This window comes from Staurois parvus, unplaced genomic scaffold (genome assembly GCF_062004578.1).
Source record: "Staurois parvus isolate SC_StPar_1 unplaced genomic scaffold, SC_StPar_1.0 ptg001045l, whole genome shotgun sequence".
Classification (NCBI taxonomy): Eukaryota; Metazoa; Chordata; class Amphibia; order Anura; family Ranidae; genus Staurois; species Staurois parvus.
The window spans coordinates 2,535,461-2,559,311 of record NW_028318841.1 but is presented as its reverse complement, the minus strand read 5'-3'; the positions used below and the strand labels follow the sequence as shown (position 1 = coordinate 2,559,311).

Sequence of the window (23,851 nt, the reverse complement as noted above, 5' to 3'; positions counted from 1 at the left end):
GGTCTCTTCTGTTTAGTATTATTCTAATCCAATTGGTTATTTGAGTCAAACACAGGTTCATTGGTCTGGCAAATATTAATAAATCAACATCATGACATAACAGAGATGATCTGCCCTGTGCAGTGTTGTCATTTATGAAACATTTTCCAGTTGGCCTCTTTGATTCCATAGCTTTCCCCACTTAGGATGTACTGGTCTAAGTTGAAGGAAGAAGCCTTATGGATGCAAGCTCCATCTTAATAAAAAACACAAACAAGACCCATAATCTAAAGCAATAACTAACACTACCATATTGAAAAAACATTCCTAAAGTACAGGCAGCATAGTGGCTTAGTGGTTACCACAATGGACTTTCAGTGCTTTAAATTCTAGACTCAGTTACCACCAAGGACATACCGGAGGAGATTTACGAAAACTACTACTCAGAATCTGGTGCAGCTGTGCATGGTAGCTAATCGCTTTCTAACTTCAGCTTGTTCAATTAAGCTTTGACAATACAACCTGGATGCTGATTGGTTTCTATGCAGAGCTGCACCAGATTTTGCACATTCACATTTTAGCAAATCTCCTCCTAATGGTTCATTTTATAGTCACTGTATTTGCTTGTGTAATCACAAGTGCTTGGGCTATCATCTCTAACCAAAAATGCTATATATTGGTACGGTAGCTGCTTCCACACAAATTGTCCTGAATGTATCTATATGACTATATTTGGAGTATTAGGATTCATGCACGGGGCATAATAAAAATACAAATACGCATACCTCATCTTGCTGCCAAAAGCTGGCTGTGAAAAGTGTAAATAGTGCATGTAATGGCGTGTAAACTACTTGCATTTATAGTACTTTAGACACATATACGTCCATGCGTTGCCTAGAGCAGCCTTTCTCATCCCTATTACCCAACCAGAATGCTTGAAATCATTTTCAGGTCTCAGGGAACCCCTGCTAAGATTGAGGGTTCATTATTTTGGCGGTCTTTGGGAAAAAAGCTTGTGATGGTCAGAATGCCCCCTTTCAAGCAGCTAAAAAGATCATTAGTGTCCTGTCACTGGCAAGAGGCTTTAGACCTGGGACTACCTTGGCGCCATCAGATAGGAGGTTAATCATCTACAGCTCAAGGAACCCCTTAGCAACTTTTGGAGGAACCCTAGCTGAGAGTGGCTCTTTATTCATTCTACTTCATCCACTAAAACTGAGTTACATATGTACATATGGTACATGTTTTGCACGTGTATAACAGGATTTGGGCATTTTTTTTTACATCACTGAATGCTGCTCCAAGTTACAGAGCCAAAACACTGTTATGTACAGATACATTGTCATAACAGTACTGTATTTGGATCTGTAAAATAAATAAATAAATCACACAGTATGGATCTGGAAGTGGTATTTTTTGCACCCATGCATGAGCTCTCCGACTGTACATTAGTCTTTCCTCCAAAGAAATTTAAACTGTTCAATAGTTTCCAGAAACAAGGCAGAACATGTCAGAGCCGTATAGTCATGTGCACTATAAACACATTGGACTTACCTAATTCATGAATACTATTGCTACCTGGATGAATCCTTCTTGTCACACTGTAAGCCATACTCTTCTCTGGGTAGTGGGACCCCTATGTTGTTAGGACCTACTGAAGCTGCATGAGCTGCTATAGTTATGGCAAATATATATTTATACACACACACTTTCTCCAGTGTACTTACATGTTAACTGTAAAGACCCGTGGTAAAAATTTATCAGCTCCAACTATAAAACATGCTACTCTAACAGCTTATAGAGATCAGTAGATCAACAATCCCCATAAATCACTGAATGACTCATTGCCTCACCCAAAGGAGTGGCCACAGTATTACACACTGTCCATTCAGCCTGCTAAATTTCATTTTAATGCACTACAGTGCAAATACAGCACAGTGAAATGTGAAAAGCAATCGCTGTAATACAGAACAACCAATCAGATTTTTTTGTTTATTTTCTTCATCAGGCACATTGCCTATTTTGAGCTACAGGGCTTATTGCAGTCACCTGGATATCTATGCCATAATAAACAGGACCCAATAATTGATCAATATTAGCCCTAGTCTTTCCTTTAAAAATAATTTTCAGCAGCGTCAGTCTGCACCTCATTCAGTTGAATTATGTGTGCTCATATCTGAGTGGAGCTGTAATATGTGTGTTCTTTTTAAGTCGTTTATTATGCTGTGTACAAACAACTTTTGGGGTAGAGGCCTACAGGATAAAACACCTGATATGTTAATATAATGTGTATTAAAAAAAACATGCAAAACATCATGTGCCACTGGATTCTGTTATTTAGCATGCTTTCCTATGAGTAAGTAGACCTGAATGCAAAAAATTAAGATTTGCTATGTTATAGGAAACATTTAGAAATGTTAAAATTTGCCTAAGTATTACCCTGACTGATTTACTATTTTGTCTGGATTTCCTCCTGAAAAATAACAGTACGATTCCCGTTATGTGAGGGTGTTTAGGCATCCACGTGTCTACAGCAGGGTTTGTCAACCAGGGTTCCATTATACCCTGGGGTTCTTCCAAAGGTTGCTAGGGGTTCCTTGAGCAATGGGCAATTTCTGCCTCTCAGATAGGTTCCCACTGACGCCATTGATCTTTTTAGCTATCTATAAGGGGGTTATTCTTCCCAACGACCACAAATGTAAGGAGTATTCTTCCTACTGACCATCACACTAATGTATCATGATTTGAAAATATTTTAATTTTTAGCAAGGGTTCCCTGAGACTAGAAAGTTATTTCAAGGGTTCCTCTGTGTTGAAAAAGTTCAGAAAGGCCTGCCTACAGCCTCATAGCTGTTTATTTTGCACTGTGCGATTTAAGGCACTGCTCTCTTTAAATGCTAGTCTCATGAGATCTGGAGTGAGCTTTGGTGAGGCCACTACTCTTTTACTCACTCTTCTCTTTGCTGGAGGCTCTGACATGAGGAATCAAAGCCCTGACTCTACCAATACCAAGATGGTCGCCTCCACAGTGCAGAACAAGGCATGATAAGTCAGTAATAGGAGAAAGTTCATCTTCAAGGAGACCACAAACAATGCTGGTGTATGGCCGTTTTCCCACCACCTGAATTTGTTTTCCAGAGTTCAGGTCCTCTTTAAAACGAAGGAACTGTTCAAAAAAAAAAAATAGTTGAGATCTACTTTTTTTCCCCACTGTGTAAATGTTGCACGGCTCATTGATGTGACCTACTGCTGTTTAGGATAATTAATATTTTAATGTTCCTGCAGTTTCTGCAGTACGTGTTTAACCACAGAAACCATATAGATGTAAACCAACCCTTAAAGCAGACTTTTAAAACAGGTGTTCTTTTCCCCTCTCATTTTTTGTGGCCCTCTGGTGTAAGATTTTACATTGAAAGAGGCCTCAGCTATGTTGAATTTGTGCTTTCATTTCTTACATAATTTTGGAGCTGAATATTTCAGGAAATGTTCTATAACGCCTTTTATGTGGGATAAAACATAGTAAGCAGTTATTACTATAATGGTAATCAACAAAAATGTTATAATCTGTTCTGGAATTACATAGGTATTGATCTCAATCTGAGCAAGAGCAATCCTCCCAATATGACTTTGAAGGCAATTTAGTACAACTATGTTATAAAACCTAAAAATCCATTTTTATTAATACAAACAATAAAATATTGTTAAAATCTCAACAACAGCTGTTTTGTTAGTACATGACTCACATACGCAAATGAGTAAGCAAATATCACACATTTCCCATTTTGTTAACGGGAAATGTTGGATATTTGGTTATTCTTGTGCTTATATGTGACTCATGTACTAACAAAACAGCAATTATGTGTATAAATAAAAAATTGATTTTTATGTTTTATAACACAGTTCTACTAAATTGCCTTTAAAGTCTCTTTGGGGGGGATTGCTCTTGCTCATATTAAATATGTAGGGATGGTGGCAATCTCAGGACACACCTCATCCCTTGATAGATGTTGACTTCAGTAGACATAATGTGGCCCATTGAAGATTCATTCCACTCAACTCAGTAAAATGTTTATTTTAAGTTTACTTTAAATGAAATGTGTAGTGATTTTGTATATCTTTGCTTTATTTATGATAATATACTGTATTTATGTTTATTTTGTTAAATCTGAGTATTTAATATTTATGTTTTACAGCTTGCAGGTAAATCTCCAGTTTCTTTTTAAACATCAACCAGGCTAATTTTAACAGCAGTTTCGCAAAAGCAATAGTTGAGGCTCAGATTACACACACAGCTGAATAAATCGGAGCATGGACTCATCTCCCCTTTCTCTAAATTTGTCTTTAGCTTCTGCTTTGCTCTCCAGAAATTCCATCCTAGAAATAAACATTTACAAATCCAGTGTAAACATTTATTTCTAAAAAATGTTTTTATATAAACAGTCAACATAAAAAGATATATAAAAGACATACAAATTTACATGTAAAGTAATACAATGGTTGCATTGGTTTTGAAATCAGTAGCAGGGAAAATAATTAAGAGACCGTTTCAAGTCTCAAAAAAAAAAAAAAAAAGTGGCAGGCAATTTGACATTGACTGAACTGACTGCCACTGAAATTATGAGTGACATTAATATAGTGATCAGTTTTAATACTATATACTGTCACTGTACTAATGACACTGGCTGGGAGGGGATAAAGATCTAGGACGACCAAGGTGTTATTATTATACAGGATTTATATAGCACCAACAGTTTGCTTAGCGCTTTACATAAATGTGTGTCTATGTTTACTATGTGTAAAGTGTGCTGCTTCTTACTAAAGATCTGTTTTGCAGAGGTGAGAACAAAGATTGTTCCCTCTGTACAGAGCTCTGTGCTGATTGTCAACACAGAGCTCTGGGCTGTGATTGTACACAGCTGACCAGCAGGTTCCAGCCATGAATCAATGGCCGGGACTTGCTTACAGGTTCCCACTGTGTACAATCACAGTGGGTGCCCGGGGGGGGGGGGGGGGGGAAATTTGTCGCTTGAGCTTGTGCCCCATCAAACCCGGAAGCAGGCAGCAACATACAGATACAGGTCGCTTTACCTGTGCGGGCTGCCCATCTACAGTAGATCGCAGGCAAATGGTTTGCAAGTGGTTAAAGTGATATTAAACTTTTTTTCCCCTTTTTTAGTCCAGGAAATCAAGATTTGCATATAATGTATGGTCTGCTTCCTCAAAAAAAAAAAATTCAATCGTTCTTGGTCGCCTAGCTGGTCCCTGAAACGCTGCACCCTCCTTCTTGCGTGTGGGTGTCTCCTTTGTCTAGATGGCTGCAAAGGAGACACCCTTAAGTCCACACTCCCAGTCTGGGCTGTGTACATCCATTTAAAACACACAGCATTTGACAACTTACACCCCTGATTCCTCCTCCCAGACAGCTATAGGAGCCTACTGCTCCTTCTCCTCACTGTCTCTTCTTCCACCTGTGAATCATGAAGGTCTTGGCGGTCATGACAAGGACAGCAGGTGTTTCTTTAAATCAACGAATGTACTAAGCCCTTAGTGCTACTTTAAGTTCAAGAATTACAGTGGGTACTCTAACTTCACAAATCATGAAATCACAGTAGGTCCACATATCAACAGAATGCCCACCGTGTTGGAGCAGGTCCATTATAAAAATGGGCATATGCCAGCTGAAAAGGTCCACACGCCACCTAGATGTTCACCATGTATAAGTGGGGCCAGCTGAGAATTTATGTGTGAGGCACAGGGTGAGACAGACATGTTAATGAAGCAGAGAGCTATGACATGTTACTTTATGTGTACTGCTACAGAGACTAGGACTGGTCCTTGTATTAATTACCAGGCTTGTTAATCTGAACAACTATATCTGAACTGTACATCGTGGGTCAACAACCTTTTCCACTTCAAGTGTCATGTTCATAAGCATTAGACAGAAGCTGTGCAAGAGAACAATAGCATCTTGTAGCCTTCATTTTCAATTACTCCTAGTTGTATTGCTGACAGCAATTTACACTAATTAATTATTTTATTTAATAACTGACCAAAAATTGCACATGTAGCATTTTCTGCAACACAGTGAAGCGCAATGCACCCTAGTGCGTTACCACATGTTGTGAGGAGCTGCAACACAGGTGGACTGGAAAGGTGTATTTGGGTGCCATTCAATTAATTAAGTGTATGTACAGTATATTGAAGTTGTTTTTCTAAGATAGTGTAGGAAAGGATCAGGGACTATTCATATCAGTGTAGGGTGGTATAAACTGCCCCCCCCCCCCGTACACATTGCCCCCCTTCCCTGTACTCATTACCCCCCTCCCTGTCTGCACTGCTACCCTCCCTCTATGTACTGCCCCTCTCCCTGTACACACAGCACCCCCTCTACAATTAATACGTGGGAAACGCTGGCACATTCACTTGGGAGCACTCTAATACACGAGGTGTGTTACTGGCCAGATCAGCAGATGAAAACAGAGGGAAAACAGACTAAAAAAGAAAACTAATGCAGCCACCACATCTGAAGATTGATAAGATGCAATATATTACACGTTTGCTTTTGGATTTAATACTGCTTTAATTAGGAAAAAAAACTTGTAAATAGTAAAAATGTAAAGGGGCTCATAGCAACCAAACATATTTCACCATTATAGAGCTTTCTGATTGGTTCTGGTTCTGATTGGTTCCTATGAGTTCCTGCAGATGGCTTGTCTAAATACAAAAGCCATGTAAATTCCTACTTGGATCTTGGCATGCTTTGTGCATTTCTTCCAGATCTGTGCAGTAATCCATTGTGAAGCTTTGCCTTTGTGCTGGAACTTTGGTGATAAAGACTGGTCACTATGACCCATATGAAAAAAATCTAGAACTTCCCCTGCAGTCCAAAGCACAAATTGGGTGCTGATGTTCAAATGGGCAGCACAGTGGCTAAATAGTTAGCACATCCGCCTGGCAGTACTCGGGTCGTTGGTTCGAATCCCAGCCATTGCACCACCTGCCTGGTGTTTGCATGTTCTTCCTCTGCCTGCATGGGTTTCCTCCCACACTCCAAAGACCCACTGGGAGGTTAATTGGATTCTGGCTAAATTGTTCCTGTATGTATGAATGTGAGTTAGGGACTTTAGATTGTACACCCCTTGAGGGTTAGGGACTGATGTGACTGTACAATATATATATATATATATATATATATATATATAAAGCACTGAGCAAATTGACTGTGCTATATAAGTACATAAAATAAAAATAAATAAACAAGGCTAGCTAGATCAGATTGGTGGAAATACTGCACATCAGAACCCAGCCACTATATAGAGCAGTAAAGATACAGCTTCAGTGTGAAGTCCTCTTGGCTATGCACTTCTGACATGTTTCACCCCACCTACGGGCTTAATCATAGACATCATAGGTTCATATATTCTCTGTGATTAAGTCCTGTAGGCAGGGTGAAACATGTCAGAAGTGCATAGCCAAGAGGAGTTCAGGCTGCAGCTGTAGCTTTACCTCTCTCTATAGTGCTTGGGTTCCAGTGTGCAGCGTTTCCACCTTCTGTCTTCCGATCTGTTTCAAAGACCAGTCACTGCTGCTCTCTTTCCTTGTGCAGGGTGACAGGTCTTGTTCCTGCCCCCTCCTGTCATTTTCTGCAGGTAGCCTTTAGTGGGTGGACCTGCTGGGCCCCTCCCACAGGTCTGCTCTCTGCACAGGCTATGAACAGCACAGTGACAATGTCAGTACCACTTTTACAATTTCATATCTGGGTTTGTAAAGGCATTTGTTGCACACAAAGTGGATTTATATCCTTTCTGGTTACTGTGGAATGTTTTAAAGGAGAGTCATTTTGCCTGGATTCCAGCTTTAAGTACATTCCATAAACCAGAGCTGAAATGCACACCTGAATAAGCTCACATTTTCACCGCTGTAAACAGAATGAAACAGAAGAGGAAGTGAGAATAACCACCCAGCTGTGGCCTCACACACACACAGCAGTGTTTCACTGGATCTCACAGTCACACTTCCTCCTGCTGAGCCACTTCTATGACACAAAACAACAGACAAGGCTTCTCCAAGGACCTCCGCTTCTACAAAGCGCAAGATACTCTCATTAACCCTCACTGGTAATCTGATTAACCCCTGTGACTGCACTTCCTACAATGAATAAGTTAACCCTTCCAACACCACACAATGCAAGCACAAAAAGTCGGGTACAGAAATGCATTAATCGTGCCTTTGGCAATTTAACATTTCCAGCAGAATTATTTCGCTTATAAACAGTTTGTAGAAGTCAAAGAGCTAGGTGCAGAGTGCAGTAACCAGAGTCATCCAATCAGAAATCATCTTGACTGACCGGACAATGGGATACCAAACTCTGTTTTTTTAGGGGTTAGTAGACATCGTTTGTGCTCTCTGCTCTACCTTAATAAAAAAAATCTGAATATTACATTTTTTACAGCTTACATATGGAGGTAAATCCTTAACACATGCTCTGACATGCTGTGCATTTATATGATACATATTCATTTTTTTTTTGCATTTGAAGCCAAACAGGCAGACTTTAGCATATAAGCATGCACATGTGTCTGTATGTATTCAATACTGAGATAAAGCCAACAAATACACCGTGCACATGTTACTATTTATATATAAGTGGTTGACATATGCTAATGCATGAATGTGCTTTTCATTATTGTAGTAATGAAGTCCTAGCTGTAGATTTACAGCTATTATATTATAGCATTTCAAATCCAAATGATCTCACGCCCATCCAATGGTATCCTGCATTTTTAGTTGTACCTATATAGGAGTCAAACAACCAGGGTTCCTCTAGAGCTGGGGTATCTAAATGTTCTAAACAAAAGGGCCAGTTTACGGACCTCAAGACTTTAGGGGGGGCCAGACTTTGACCAGTGGGAAGAGATAATTCCTCAGACTTGGTGGTCATTGAGAGTAAAAAAATTACATTGCACCCCTGTGGTCAGTAGGAAGACGAATTGTGCCCCACCATTGGTAATACTTGGAAGATTAGTGCCCTATCATTGGTAATACTTGGAAGATTAGTGCCCTAGCATTAGTAATACTTGGAAGAATAGTGTCTCATCATTGGTAATACCTGGAAGAATAGAGCCCCATCATTGGTAATGCGTGGAAGAATAGTGCCCCATCATTGGTAATAGGTGGAAGATTATTGCCCCATCATTGGTAATACGTGGAAGAATTGTGTCTGATCATTTGTTATACTTGGAAGAATAGTGCCCCACCATTGGTAATACTTGGAAGAATAGTGCCTCATCATTGGTAATACCTGGAAGAATAGTGCCCCATCATTGGTAATAGGTGGAAGAATATTGCCCCATCATTGGTAATACGTGGAAGAATTGTGTCTGATCATTGGTTATACTTGGAAGAATAGTGCCCCACCATTGGTAATACATGGAAAAGTAGTGCCCTACCATTGGTAATACTTGGAAGAATAGTGCCCAATCATTGGTAATACCTGCAAGAATAGTGCCCCATCATTGGTAATACTTGGAAGAATAGTGCCCCATCATTGGTACTACTTGGAAGAATAGTGCCCCATCATTGGTAATACGTGGAAGAATAGTGCCCTATCATTGGTAATACTTGGAAGAATAGTGCCCCATCATTGGTAATACATGGAAGAATAGTGCCCCCATTGTTGGTGTCAAGAGGAGTATAGTGCCCCATTGTTGGTGTCAGTGGGAGTAATATCACCTCAACATTAGTGTCAGTGGAAAGAACAGTGCCTCATCACTGATGTTAGAGGGAGGAATAGTGCCCCATCATTGGTGTCAGTAGGAATAGCACCCCATCACTGATGTTAGAGAAAGAAGTTATGTGCCATCACTGGTGTTTGTGGGAGGAACAGTATCCCATTGTCGGTGTGAGAGGGAAGAATAGTCCCTCATATCAGTGGGAGGTATAGTGTCCGAGGGCCACAAGCAAATGGCTACAATTTAGAGTCCACTGCTGCAGAAGTTGCTAGGGGTTACTTTGGCTCTGGCTTACTGACCTTCCATTTGATAGTGCCAGCATAGTTTTGAGGCCACTGGCACATAGCAGAGCCAGCTGCATGACACCAATAATCTTTTTATTTGTTTAGAGGGGTGATATTCTGACCACACTGTAAGTGAGGCATGCTTTCCACTGACCATCCATGAATTGCTCTTAGAGGTTCCCTGAGACCTAAAAATTATTTTAAGGGTTCCTCTGGGGTAAAAAGATTGAGAACGGCTACTAATTAATATGTAGCACTATTTAAAAAAAATGATTCTTGTAAATGAAGTACATGCACACAACAAATACAATTATCCAATGATATTACTCACTAATAATTATCCAATTAGTTAAGAAAACCTGAGTCTAATGCTTTGAGCAGGAGTACAGTAGGTAAGGGGAGTCTGATGTGTTAGTATCACACAACTCAGTGTGCTTCTCCGGCTGATGTCTTCCACCATCTGTGTTAGTTTCTAATTCCCCATCAGCTTTCCTTGCCTGACCACATGCACACCTACAATTCATTTCTTACATTCTAGTTTTCCTATGCATTAACTGTAGGATTTTTTTATATCACCACATGCATCATTTTAAAACACTGTACAGTCTGGTGGTAATTGTAAAATAGGAACTGAGATGACACCACGCAAATCAATGGACTGCTAATGTTAAATCGTACAGTCATACCACACATGTCAACATTGAGGGCTTCCATGCTGTGCTTTCTGCACATGTATAGTGTGAACAGGCACATAGAAAACAACAGTGTGCAGAAAAATGCAGCTCAATGGACATGGTGTGAACAAGCCCTTCAGCTGTATAGTAGTAGTATTTAGTTGAAACATGTTTGGCTGATTTTGGTTCGTTTTTGGCCATAAAGGTGATTTGAAGGAGCAGCCTCGTAAAAGTTTCTCATATAAATGAGTTTCTAATAGTGTTTGTGGTTTTTGTTAGGAGATTCCGTTCACATCAAAAATGTAATGTTAATAGCAAAATACATTTTGGAACACCTTCAAATGACTTTTTTCACGTTGCTGTTGGCATTATCAAATGTACTGCTGAGATTTTTGTATGAACATTCATTAAAATATTCTACTAGCATACGGTCAACTTATGTCTCTTCCAATTATGGCTTCCTACAACTTCATGCTATTTATGTGAGAGGCTTGGATCTACTGAATCTTGGAAAGGTTTGCGCAATTTGACCTAAACGTTAGTGACTGAGCAATCGGATTGCAATGTGCGTGGGCAGCTTTAGCGTCACATAATTCCCATAGATCTTAAGGGATCCAACACTGGAGTGGCAGGGCTGGGCTCGAAACTGCTCGAAAAGCCATCAATAACTGACTTGACAGAGGAGAAGCACCGAGTGATAGTAACACATTACAATTTCACCTCTATATTCTTCAGCCAAATAATTCTCAGTGGATTTCCCCTTTAAAAGTATGTATTGCAGAGCCACACAAGAATCCAAGCTGGGCACATTTTCTTAAAGCGCTCTTTGTTAAAGGTGAGGTCTGGCCGGCCCCCAGGAGCACACCCACCCACCCAGACGCACATTATCCTCCGAACACATGTACTTTCACCTAAAAATATCATGGATACGCTCAGCTCAGAGGCATGACTGCTCTCCGCGGCTACACACCTGGCAGATCGTCTTGTAAAGTGATCCTGTACTTCATTCTCTTCCCCAACCGAGAACCTCTCACGAGCCAAGGCAGCATTTTCCCAGGATTAGCAAGAACAGCAACGATCGACCATCTTCTCAGCCTGTTCTATGTTGCTGACGACTCCGCAAAAACCAGTACGACGAGCCTGCACGAGGCTCTGCCGGTCCAAGAAGGAGAAAATACATAAAGCAGTCAGGAAATCAGTCAGTCAGAAGTGCCGCCAAAATGTGAGCTCGTTCTAAAGAAAGGCCCTCCCTTGTACAGGCTGCCAATCACACATGGGTCACGAGGCTATTTGCACAGACTGAATAGAGTTCCTATTGACACGGCTTATGTCTGCAGCATGCTACCCTCAGCAAAGCTTTCAAGAACATATCAAGTTACACAGTTCCCTTCTCTCTCTCTCTCCATCCACATTTAGGGACAGCCATAAAATACAATCTTTCCCAGAATACATTTTTAAGCTCTGCTGAAATAAATCTCCACAAGTGGCCTGTGTTTCTACTAGGCACAGCAATGCATTACACAGATCCGGGGTGGTATGCATGGTGGCGCAGCTTGGACTGAGACAATTCTCAAAGCTAGTTAGTAATTAGCACAGTGGCTAAATGGTTAGCACTTCTGCCTGGCAGTAGTAGAGTCGTTGGTTTGAATCCCAACCACGGCACCACCTGCCTGGAGTATGCATGTTCTCCCTGTGCCTGTGTGGGTTTCCTCTGGGTACTTCTGTTTCCTCCCACACTCCAAAGACAAGTTGGTAGGTTAATTGGCTCCTGTCTAAATTAGCCCTAGTATGTGTATGTATGAATATTAGTTAGGGACCTTAGATAGCATGCCCCTTGAAGGTTAGGGACTGATATGAATGTATTATATACATGTAAAGCACTGCATAAATTGATGGAGCTATATAAGTACCTGTAATAAAAATAAATAATTCTACAAGGGCTCCATACATGTACAACCAGAGTTTGAGTTAGCCAGTTTTCACATAGGCGTATTTCATACCACCCAGATTTAGAACCTGAGAACGAGGGAAATGGCGCAGATCATATGTGATGCCTGACCACTGCACAGCAGCGCTATAGCTGGAAAAGGGGGGCAAGCCAAGCCAGACAAACTATAGAACAATGGGATTCAGCCACATAACATTAAACAATCAACTCCAAAGACATGCTGGTAGGTTAATTGGCTCCTGTCTAAATTGCCCCTAGTATGTGTATGTATGAATGTGAATTCGGGACCTTATATTGTAGGCCCCTTGAGGGTTAGGGACTGATGTGAATGTACAATATATATGTAAAGCGCTGCGTAAATTGACAGCGCTATATAAGTACCGGAAATAAATACATAAGGCTACGGTGCACTGAATAATTGGTGTGGCTGAAATCCAAACTCCAGAAAATATGAGGATTACCTGCTTGTTTAGGTCTAGGTGGCATGAAAAAGTAGATTTACTTACACGATCCTTCTCACTCCACGCTGCCAGACTGGTCCCTGCAGCATCTTCTTCCCCATGCTCCAACAGTCTAAAGTCCCGATGTCATCGAGACCAATGCAGGGACCATAGCTTTACATTGGACATTAGGATGCCGAGGAACAGTCCACTATTGGAGCATGGGGAAGTGTTGCCTGCCAGTGGAGCAGAGGTTCATGTAAGTAAAATGTTTTTACTCCACCCTAGACCTAAACGAGCAGTTATTACTTGGAGTGCAGGGGCATCCTCACTGCAAAGGTGAGTTTTCAGATTTCTCAGGGTTGGTCTTTAAAGTAGCATGGATAAGTAGGATTTGAACCTACTGATACACACTACACAAATATGCCACAGTACCTGTGCCTATAAAATATTCATTTGGAGTCCTGGACCTGTGGGACCCCAGGATTTTGTTTAAACCCTAGGGCAGTCCCACGGGATACAGCACAGCTGGAGGGTCTGTTATTCAGTGAAAGTTACTAAACTCAGGACCCTGAATTCACTATATCTGATCTCCCACAGTACACAGAACATGGAAGTGCAACTATTTTAGTAAATATAAACTGCTAAATACCTTTTCTCATCAGCAGTATATAGCAGTCTTGTGACTTCTATCAGTATCCAGCTGACCACTGGTTAAAGCTTGTAGGAGGAGTTTTAATTTCTCTCTCACTGCCCTATGAGATTCCATAACCCCTGACCCTCTGTCTGGACAGTGCTGATTGGCCCTGTGCTGGTCACATGCACCCTCCGAAGAAAAAGAAAAAACTCTCTAGCAGTACACACCAAACTGAGCATGTGCAGAGTGTCCCCGAGGCTCTGTTCTATCTGGAGGTGAAATGGGAAACGTGGAAGAAGGGGAAGATCAGAGAAGACAGGATCAAACATTCTCTTTAAACAATGAAGATGATTAACCCCTTAAGTTCCACAGTGAGTATAACAAGCATGCTTTACTGCATATACAGACCGATTTTACTGTTGTGGGTTTAGGAACACTTTAAAGAGTTCAAGGAGCAATGCACAACAGCACCTGTAGCAACCAACCAGGATCATACTTGTAGTGGTCTGACCTCAATAAAAGGAGTTCTAAAATTGGTTACTGTAGTTAAAGGATAAGCTCACTTAAAAAAATAATAATGATAAATGCACATTTTTTGCAGGTAAAAAAAAAAATGTGTATTTATTGTTTTTTTTTGTAGGAGCCTGCAGAGCATTGCACCTGTGATCAGTAGATCGCATGTGCAATGTCAGGCTCCTGCAGACTGTCAGTACTCCCATATAGGCAGGCAATTACTGAAGTCCAGGAAGATAATTGAACTATGAGAGGGCTCACCAGCATCCTCTCAGTTCATTAAGAACTACAAGCAATCTGCTGTGGTGACTGTATTTGAAATGTGACAACAGGTGCAGGGAGAAGATCCCCGCCTGCTGTCATGATGGGAGGGATAGGGTCGGGATGTGGGAAGGTGCTTTAGTAACATGTTAATATTACTCCCTGAACATGGGTGTAAGATGTAAGATGTTACTAATGGGGAATTTATCCTTTAACACCATGCAGTGTTTATAGAAATATATTATGTCTTATTAAAGCTTAATTAAAACCCAGACAGACAGAAGAATATACACAGATAAGGGTTTAAACATTCTCTAATCAATCCAAAGCTTATATTAAAAATATAATTTCACATCAATACACGCACACGCTCCAAACATCTAAACACATATTTATAGGCATATGTTCCCTAGCAGCCTGGCTGTGCTAATGTTTTGTTCTTTTACAAGGTCTCTTCTGCAACGTGATGCTCAGGGGCACATTATCTGCCATTCACTCTGTCGAGGGAGTTCCAGGGTTCAATGACAGAAGAGTCAGCTGGCCAGCCCCAGGTGGGTTTTTATCATTGGGTTGGACAAGGCTTTGACAAAACTGCTGAACTCTGTTCTAGACAGGTCCTTTTCTACTTCTCTTTGGAGGAGAGGGTCCTTGTGGAGACTTTTCCTCTCTGAGTAAGCTGTATGCATGTTAAGAGGCCCCCAGGGCTGGAGACGGGGCCTTGACAGTGTTGCACTACAAGCAGGCCTTGTGCCTAGAGGCCATATTGGCCTGAAGAGTCCTGCTAGAGTCAGGGAGCTTGAATGGAGTAACTATTGAAGCTCCTGTTTTGTGGATGCAGTGTGTTGCTCCAGTGGATGCTGAGACCCACACAGTAACAGCTACATGAGAAGGTGAAGGAGCCTCTAAAAGAGTTTGGATGTTCTACCTCCTCCTGTCGTACCTTATGTTCCTATTAAGGAATTGAATTGCATCTTCAAGTCTGAACCTGCATTTCTGCATGTTACAAGTGAGCAAGGTATTGTCCAGGAGCAAGGTATTCCTAGGAGAGAGTTCCCCTTGCCCTTTTAGGTGGAGGGACTGAATATTTAGGAAGGTTAGCCCCGATCTGTCACCTTAGCAGAAGGCAAAGGTTCTTCTAGTTACCCAGTGTTGCAGCATGGGTGAAGTGCTACTAGGAGAGGGCAATCCCACAAGTTTCCCAAGAGTCTCCTTAAAACTTTAGTGTATCCAAATGTCAAATACACACAGGAGATAAAGTGACAGGTTAGTTTCCAACCAAAGGTGCATTCAAAGTCAAAGCTTCCACTGACTGGTAGGATTGTTCCTGCCTGAAGGTGTGCTTAGGTGTTCTCCCGCTGTTGTGTCTGCAAACAAAAGCTACAAAGCATTATATGTTACTGAAGACTCACGCTGTGAATACATCCATATGGACAGCAATGTTAAGCATGTGCTTTAGGTACAGTACTTAACATTTATACCATAGCATGCCGCACATGAACCTGTCCTGCAGGACTGTAACACAATCCATATTATGCAGTGTCTACTGAACTTTGGGATATTTTTTTAAGATAATCTCTATATAAATATTGAGTTTTTGTGGTAGGAGAATAAGGACAAATAATGACCCGAATAAAAGAAAAAAGAAAAAAAAAAAAAGAAGAAGTTGTCACTTATCCAAAAGTGACAGTGTCTATTGATACTCTCCATCACTACTTCCCTGCCGTCAGGGCCCTCGTTCTGCTGCTGAAATGGATTTGGGGGGGGCTTCTAGGAGCATGTGACCTCCCCTATGTAACAGTGCCTTGGCCTGAACAGCCAATCACCAGCCCTAGTTTCAAAACGATCCAACATGTTCTCCCTGTGCTTGCGTGGGTTTCCTCCGGGTACTCTGGTTTCCTCCCACACTCCAAAGACATGCTGGCAGGTTAATTGGATCCTGTATAAATTGGCCCTAGTATGTATGAATGATAGTTAGGGTCCTTAGATTGTACACCCCTTGAGGGTTAGGGACAGATGTGAATGTACAATATATATGTGTAAAGCGCTGCGTAAATTGACGTCACTAAATAAGAACCTGAAATAAATAAATCTGAGCTTATAAAGAATAGACTTCTGCAGTGGGAAAGAAGCAGAGGAGCTTGGATAGGGAAGAATACCTTAGTGGGGAATGGAGTGGTCTATCAGCAGTCACTGGAGTTTTGCCGTGAATGTCTAAAGTGACAATATTTCCTTAAAGCAGTATTAATCCCGAAACCAAAAATGTAACATATTACATTTTACCAATCCTTCGATGTGGTGACTGCATTCATGATCTTTTTTTTCCTCTGTTTTCACCTGGTGATCTGGCCAGTAACACATCCCCACTCTATATGAAGGAGCACACAGGGCCCCTTTGAACATCAGCATTGTCAATTTGTTGGTAGGGGAGTGTTAGATGTACTAGCAGATTTAAATACACTAACAAATTGAAGTCAAACTCCATCTAATACAATTTAAGAATTTACAGCAAACAGGTTTTTCTTTTTGCAATAAAGGTTTTACATAAATAAAAGCTGATCACTGTAAGCACCCCATTACTGTTAAATGGTTTGTCTCATCACTGTAACTGATACATTCTGCTCAAGAGCTTGTTCTTAGGAAAAATGACAAACTTAGGTCTGGTTCACACTAATGTGATTTCAGATGCGACTTGAGTTGCATAGTATCGCATGACCACGGAAATCACATGGTTTTCAATGGTGTCGTGCACATCAATGCAGCTCAGCATGTATCGATTTCAAAAAAGGTACTGTACTTTGGTGTGATTTCATCCTGATTTTGGCCGCACAGAATATGCAAACCACATCCAAGTAGAGTCCAAGCAGTGCTACATAATCGCACTGAAATTTGGATCAAAACCAGATCACAGAAGTGTGAACCTAGTCTCACTGGCTGGATCACCAGATGAAAATAGAAGAAAGAAAGTCTAAAAAAAAGAAAGCAAATGTAGCCATCATATCTAAGAAATGGTAAGCTGCAATATAATGAATTTTTGCTTTTTGGTTTAATATTGCTTTAAAGTAGATCTAAAATCACTAATATGTCATATTAGCTTTAATATGGTTAATGTAATGGTAAAGGCAATGTAACTTCAAAAGTTTTTTTGCAATCTTTTTAATTATGTCATATATTTCTTACTTAAAAATATGTAATGATCCTGCTATGAAGATCCTTTTTTCATTCTTTTTAAATATACTGCAAATTTTTAATTTAAAGAATATGTAATCATCCTTTTTCAGACACTTCCTGTTAAGAGGTGACAAGTGTCTCCCAATTGTGCTCATGGATGTTTACTCTGTCACATGAGCCCTTAGTAGAGATTAGTGTACTGATACACATTGTTCAGGCATGGTCCACTGTTGTCACTAGCAGGAAGCTAGTCCAGAGCAATGATGTGGAGTAAGCTTTTTCCCTTTTGTCAATACAAATAATAATAATAATACAAATATTAACCACTTGCCCTCCTAAGGATTTACCCCCCTTCCTGACCAGGCCATTTTTTGCGTCACGGCGCAGCGTTACTTTAACTGAAAATTGCGCGGTCGTGCAACACTGCACCCAAATGACATTTACGTCCTTTTTTCCCACAAATTGAGCTTTCTTTCGATGGTATTTGATTGGCTGTGTATTTTTTATTTTTTCCGCTATATACAGTATATAAAAAAGACTGCCAATTTCAAAACAATATTTTTGCTATTATACATGTCCAGTAAAAAAATTAAAAAAATAAATTTTGTCATAAATTTAGGCCAAAATGTATTCTGCGACATCTCTTTGCTAAAAAAAAAAAAATCCCAATATGTGTAAATTAATAGGTTTATGTGAAAAGTTATAGCAGTTGCAAATGGCGGTATAGATACTGGAATTATTTATTATTTTTTTTTTACTAGTAATGGCGGCGATCAGCAACTTATACTTAGTACTGCGGGACTGCAGTGGACATCCTGACACTGGGAGGAACTGACGTGGTGTCACGGACATCCCCAGTGACACCAATAGAGTGATCAATGCTAAAAAAAAAAGCACTGACACTATACTAATGGCACTGGGCGGGAAGGGGTTAACATGAGGGGCGATCAAAGGGTTAACTGTGTGCTGGGAGTGTTTTACTAGGGGGCAGTGTCTGTGTGCTTCACTGTAATCACACTGCTCTGGATGGCTGTGCTGTGCACAGCCATCCAGAGTAGTGTGCCCAAGCTGACAGGGAGGAGGACTGTTCGTAAACAAAACAGTCCTCCTCCGTGTCGGAGATGCTCTGTAATCACCGGATGCCGGCGGGTAATCACCAGCCAGGACCCTGTGATTGACAGTTGCGAATTGTGGTGTGGGTAGGGCACGCACGCACCCCCTACCCGGAAATGCAAAATCACAAATACAGTTGCAAGAAAACGTATGTGAACCCCTTGGGATTATGTAGAGTTTTGCATGAATTGGGCATAAAATGTGCTCTGAACGTCATCTAAGTCACAACAATAGAAGAACACAGTCTGCTGAACATAATACTACACAAACATTAGATGTTGCCATGGTTTAATTGCACATAACTGCAATAATTGCCCTAGCTTAATTACTTCTCCCAGAGCTAATTGGAGCCAGGAGTGAGCCAACCTTGACTCCAATCAGTGTGATGATATTGGATGTGTTGCTGACAGCTGTCCTGCCCTTAAAAAACACACACCTGTTTTGGGTTTACTGGTTTCAAGAAGCACTGTCTGATGTGAACCATGGCTCGCAGAAAAGAGCTCTCAGAAGACCTACAATCAAGAACTGTTGACTTGCATGAAGCTGGAAAGGGTTACAAAAGTATCTCAAAAAGCCTTGATGTTCATGTGTCCACGGTAAGACAGACTGTCTACTAATGGAGAAAGTTTAGCACTGTTGCTACTCTCCCTAGGCGTTGTCGTCCTGTAAAAATGACTGCAAGAACACAGCGCAGAATGCTGCATGAGGTAAAGAAGAATCCCAGAGTGTCAGCTAAAGACCTACAGAAATCTCTGGCACATGCTAACATTTTTGTTGACACATCTACAAGAAGGAAAACATTAAACAAGAATGGAGTACATGGGAGGACACCACAGAGGAAGCCATTGCTGTCCAAAAAGAATATTGCGGCACGTTTGAAGTTTGCAAAAGAGCACCTGGATGTTCCACAGCACTACTGGCAAAATATACTGTAGACAGATGAAACCAAGATTGAGTTGTTTGGGAAGAACACACAACACTATGTGTGGAGAAAAAAAAGGCACAGCACACCAACATCAAAACCTCATCCCCACTGTAAAACATGGCGGAGGGAGCATCATGGTTTGGGGCTGCTTTGCTGCCTCAGGGCCTGGACGGATTGTTGTCATTGATGGGAAAATGAATTCCAGAGTTTATCAAGACATTTTGCAGGAAAACGTACGACCATCTGTCCGCCAACTGAAGCTCCGCATAGGATGGGTGATGCAACAGGACAATGACCCAAAGCATACAAGTAATTCAACAAAACAATGGCTGCAACAGCACAGAATACGCCTTCTGGAGTGGCCCAGTCAGAGTCCTGACCTCAACCCGATTGAAATGCTGTGGCATGACCTTAAGAGAGCGATTCACACCAGACATCCCAAGAATATTGCTACACTGAAACAGTTTTGTGAAGAGGAGTGGTCCAACATTACTCCAGATCGTTGTGCAGGTCTGATCTGCAACTACAGGAAACGTTTGGTTGAGGTTATTGCTGCCAAAGGAGGGTCAACCAGTTATTAAGTCCAAAGGTTCACATACCTTTTCCTCCCTGCACTGTGAATGTTTACATGTTATGTGCAATTAAACCATGGCAACATCTAATGTTTGTGTAGTATTATGTTCAGCAGACTGTGTTCTTCTATTGTTGTGACTTAGATGACGTTCAGAGCACATTTTATGCCCAATTAATGCAAACTCCACGTAATCCCAAGGGGTTCACATACTTTTTCTTGCAACTGTATATACACGTGATTTTGCACACCCCTGCCACCCTGTAGCAGTATATCTGCTACAGGGTGGTGGGAAAGCGGTTAAAGTGGTTCTAAAGACTAAAGGTTTTTTACATTCATGCATTCTATGCATGAAGGTATAAAACCTTCAGTGTGCAGCTCCCCCATTAGCCCCCTAATTCTTACCTGAGCCTGATCTCAATCCATATGCGCTGAGACACTCTAGCAGGAGCTATTGGTTCCTGCTGCTTTCAATCATAGGTAGTGAGGAGGAAGTGGGGGGCGGTGGCAAGCCACACACTGTGTGTCTTATAGATACACAGAGTTGGCTCGGGAGTGAGAACACACGAGTGCCCCCAGTGTAAGCAGCTTGCTCTAGGGGCACTCAGCAAGGGGGAGGAGCCAGGAGCGCTGGCATGGGACCCAAGAAGAGGAGGATTGGGGCTGCTCTGTGCAAAACCATTGCAGACACTTTTTTTTTGGTTAATCTGAACCTTTAGTATCACTTTATTGTTCCTGTACCTTTAGGGCAATGCTAATGTTTTGGTTTTAGTTGTTACCATGCCAACCCCTGGATACACACTGTAACCAGTAAAGTCCTCCTTGATATATTTGTTATTTTCATCTGTGTTACGTAGCTAAGAGTTTATGGGCTCTTGTACACTATTTCCTTGGAAAAGGGATGGGGGGAATCAAAAGCCTCCCACACAAATAAAAGGGAATATAGAGACCCTTATTTCATATAAACTGAGGTGACACTGTAAAGCACAGTGCACAACATAATTTCCCAGAACAAGCATTGACATCAGTTACTTCAACACCTAACCAAGAAGAAAACTACTTATGAATTCATGTAAAAAATTTATAAAATGTATTAAACATAAATAGTGGAATCTTAGAGGAAAACATTTTGAATAGCAGTTGAAAAAAAACATTATTTTTACTCATAATGCCATAAAAGTATCTTTTCCATATTGAAAAAAAGAGACCAACTGACCGAAAAAAATTCCTTTTCATGTGACTCATTTCCTCCAAAACAGATGGAGAGCAGGTCTCCTGCACATCTCTATTAGGCTTGAATTAATAGGGTTGGGTTCTAAAGTCTGTGGAAGAGGAAAAGTAAAGGTGTCGCCCACAGCAAACAATCCAATCCCAGCTAGTAAGGTTTTCCCCTTGCTTGAAGTAGAATGACAATTTAATTAAACCAAATAATAACCTTCAAAAGAGATACATTGAAGTGATTGAGATGATTGTAAATTGAACTCTTAACATTAAACTACACAAAACAAAGCAGGTTATTCCTAACAAGCCAGTTACATAGTTAGTCTGGTTGAAAAAAGATGAAAAGATGCAAAGTCACTCCAAACAGATGCACTTTACGTGTTTATTGTGTCACATAAGGAATAAGAAACCAACATTTTGGGGCCTTGCAGGGTCCCTTTCTCAAAGCGACATAGTGACAACACTGGTGGTCACATAATGCCTTGAGAAAGCAACTCTGCAAGGCCCCAAAACATTGGTTTCTTATGAGTTATTTGGCATCGTCTTCACAATAAACACATGAAATCCTTTCAATGTGGACTGCTGGTGACTTTGCATCTTCGCATTAGGTTTGGCACAGCAATATTCATGTTATTCATTTCAAACACCCATCATCACAAAGTCAAAAATGGTGAGGAGAACAGTTTTTATTTGGATTTTGTGGTTTGATAAAGGAAAAAAAAAAAAAAAAAAAAAAAAAAAAAGACATAAATCCATCTAGTTCAACCAAAAGAATAAATAAATCAAATAAAAAAACCTCCATATAAATAACCCTATAGCCATACTGATCCAGAGGAAGGCAAGAAAACCCTCTATAAACCATTGGTAAATCTGCTCATGCGGGGAAAAAAAAAAAATCTTTCCTGATCCCCTGAAGGCAATCTGAGATGTGACAACGTTGCCCATTCTGCCTCAGTCGGCATTGTGATAGCAGACTGTGGCACACCTGTAATGGCTTTATGGGCAGACTAATGTAAATATTCTTGTGTCTGTTTACATCAGGCTACCTCCGATCATGGATCCATTACGTTTGGGATGCATTCATTTTTTATTTTTTGTTTTCCAGACCTGGATGGTAGCGGATGTAAAAGGGATACAAGTTTACATCTGGCTGCTCTTAGAGCTAGCATGGTTCTATGGGCTGCATAAAGCTTCTGATCAGATCTGCCAGGTGGCTGTGTAAAAGGGGCCTAAAGCCACACAGCGGGCATCCACTACAACACTTTTCCCTCTTAGAAAGAGATTTCAGGTTTTTCTTTATTGTATTTTGCAATTTAATAAAACTTTGAGCCTAACATTAAAAAAAAAAAAATAACAGTTAGAAATTCTCATGGGTGGCAATCTCTACTGCCCTCTGAAAAGCAATCCACCGAGAATGGTAAAACAGCTGCTAGGCATTCAGGAGTCCATCCTGCCACCTCCTGAATGCATTTTGGCTTTTTTTTTTTTTTTTAATCCAAGGGAAAAGTTGTATTGAATTACCACAACTGCAAGCCAAGCATTAGGCTCGTGGTTAATGGTGCAGTCCTATTGGCCTCAATGGGCAAGTTTGATACGCAGTGCTGCCTATCAAAATCTACAAGCGGAGTTAAATATTTCACGACCGCAAAGCAAAGCATCATTGCTGTGACATGTGTACCACCCAATCCGGCTGCAATGTTAGGATTTAGGGCAGGGGTTTGCAAACTTTCTATACAAAATGGCCAGTCTACGATCTTTCAAGGGGGGTTGGACTGTGGCCAGTGGGAGTAGTAAATATTTTAGCATTAGTGGGACTGAACAATGTCCCATCTTTGGTATTAGGGAGAAGAATAGTGCCCCATCGTTGGTGTCAGTGGGAGGAATAGCACCCCAATGTTGGCATCATTTGGAGGAATAGTGCCCCATCATTGGTGTCAGTGGTAGGAATAATGGCCCATTGTTGGTGTCAGTGGCAGAAATTAGGTCCCACTGTTGGTGCCAGTAGGGTGAATAATGCCCCATCATTGGTGTAATTGGGAGGAATAATGGCCCATGGTTCATGTCAGTGGGGGGAATAGTGCCCCATCATTGGTGTAATTGGGAGGAATAATGGCCCATTGTTCGTGTCAGTGGGGGGAATAGTGCCCCATCATTGGTGTTAGTGGGAGGACTAGTGCTCCATCATTGATGTCAGTGGGAGGAATAATGGCCCATTGTTGGTGTCAGTGGGAGGAATAATGGCCCATTGTTGGTGTCAGTGAGAGAAATTAGGACCCACTGTTGGTGCCAGTAGGGGGAATAATGCCCCATCATTGGTGTAATTGGGAGGAATAATGGCCCATTCTTGGTGTCAGTGGAGGGAATAGTGCCCCATCATTTTGTGTTA

General features: G+C 41.0%; 1 protein-coding gene across 4 annotated transcripts in view; it reads right to left on the bottom strand.

Annotated features, from left to right (window-relative positions):
- The window catches only part of MBNL3 (muscleblind like splicing regulator 3), a 207,054-nt gene that overhangs the window by 153,665 nt on the left and 29,538 nt on the right, over positions 1-23,851 (bottom strand). For 2 of the 4 annotated variants that reach the window (XM_089657949.1, XM_089657947.1), the window contains exon 1: positions 11,639-11,963. The exons of 1 other annotated variant lie outside the window; for it this stretch is intronic. The gene's annotated coding sequence lies outside the window, so the exon portion shown is untranslated. Of the gene's footprint in view, positions 1-11,638; positions 11,964-23,851 lie in introns of those variants that run through there. One more of the 4 variants, XM_089657950.1, reaches the window with a different exon arrangement.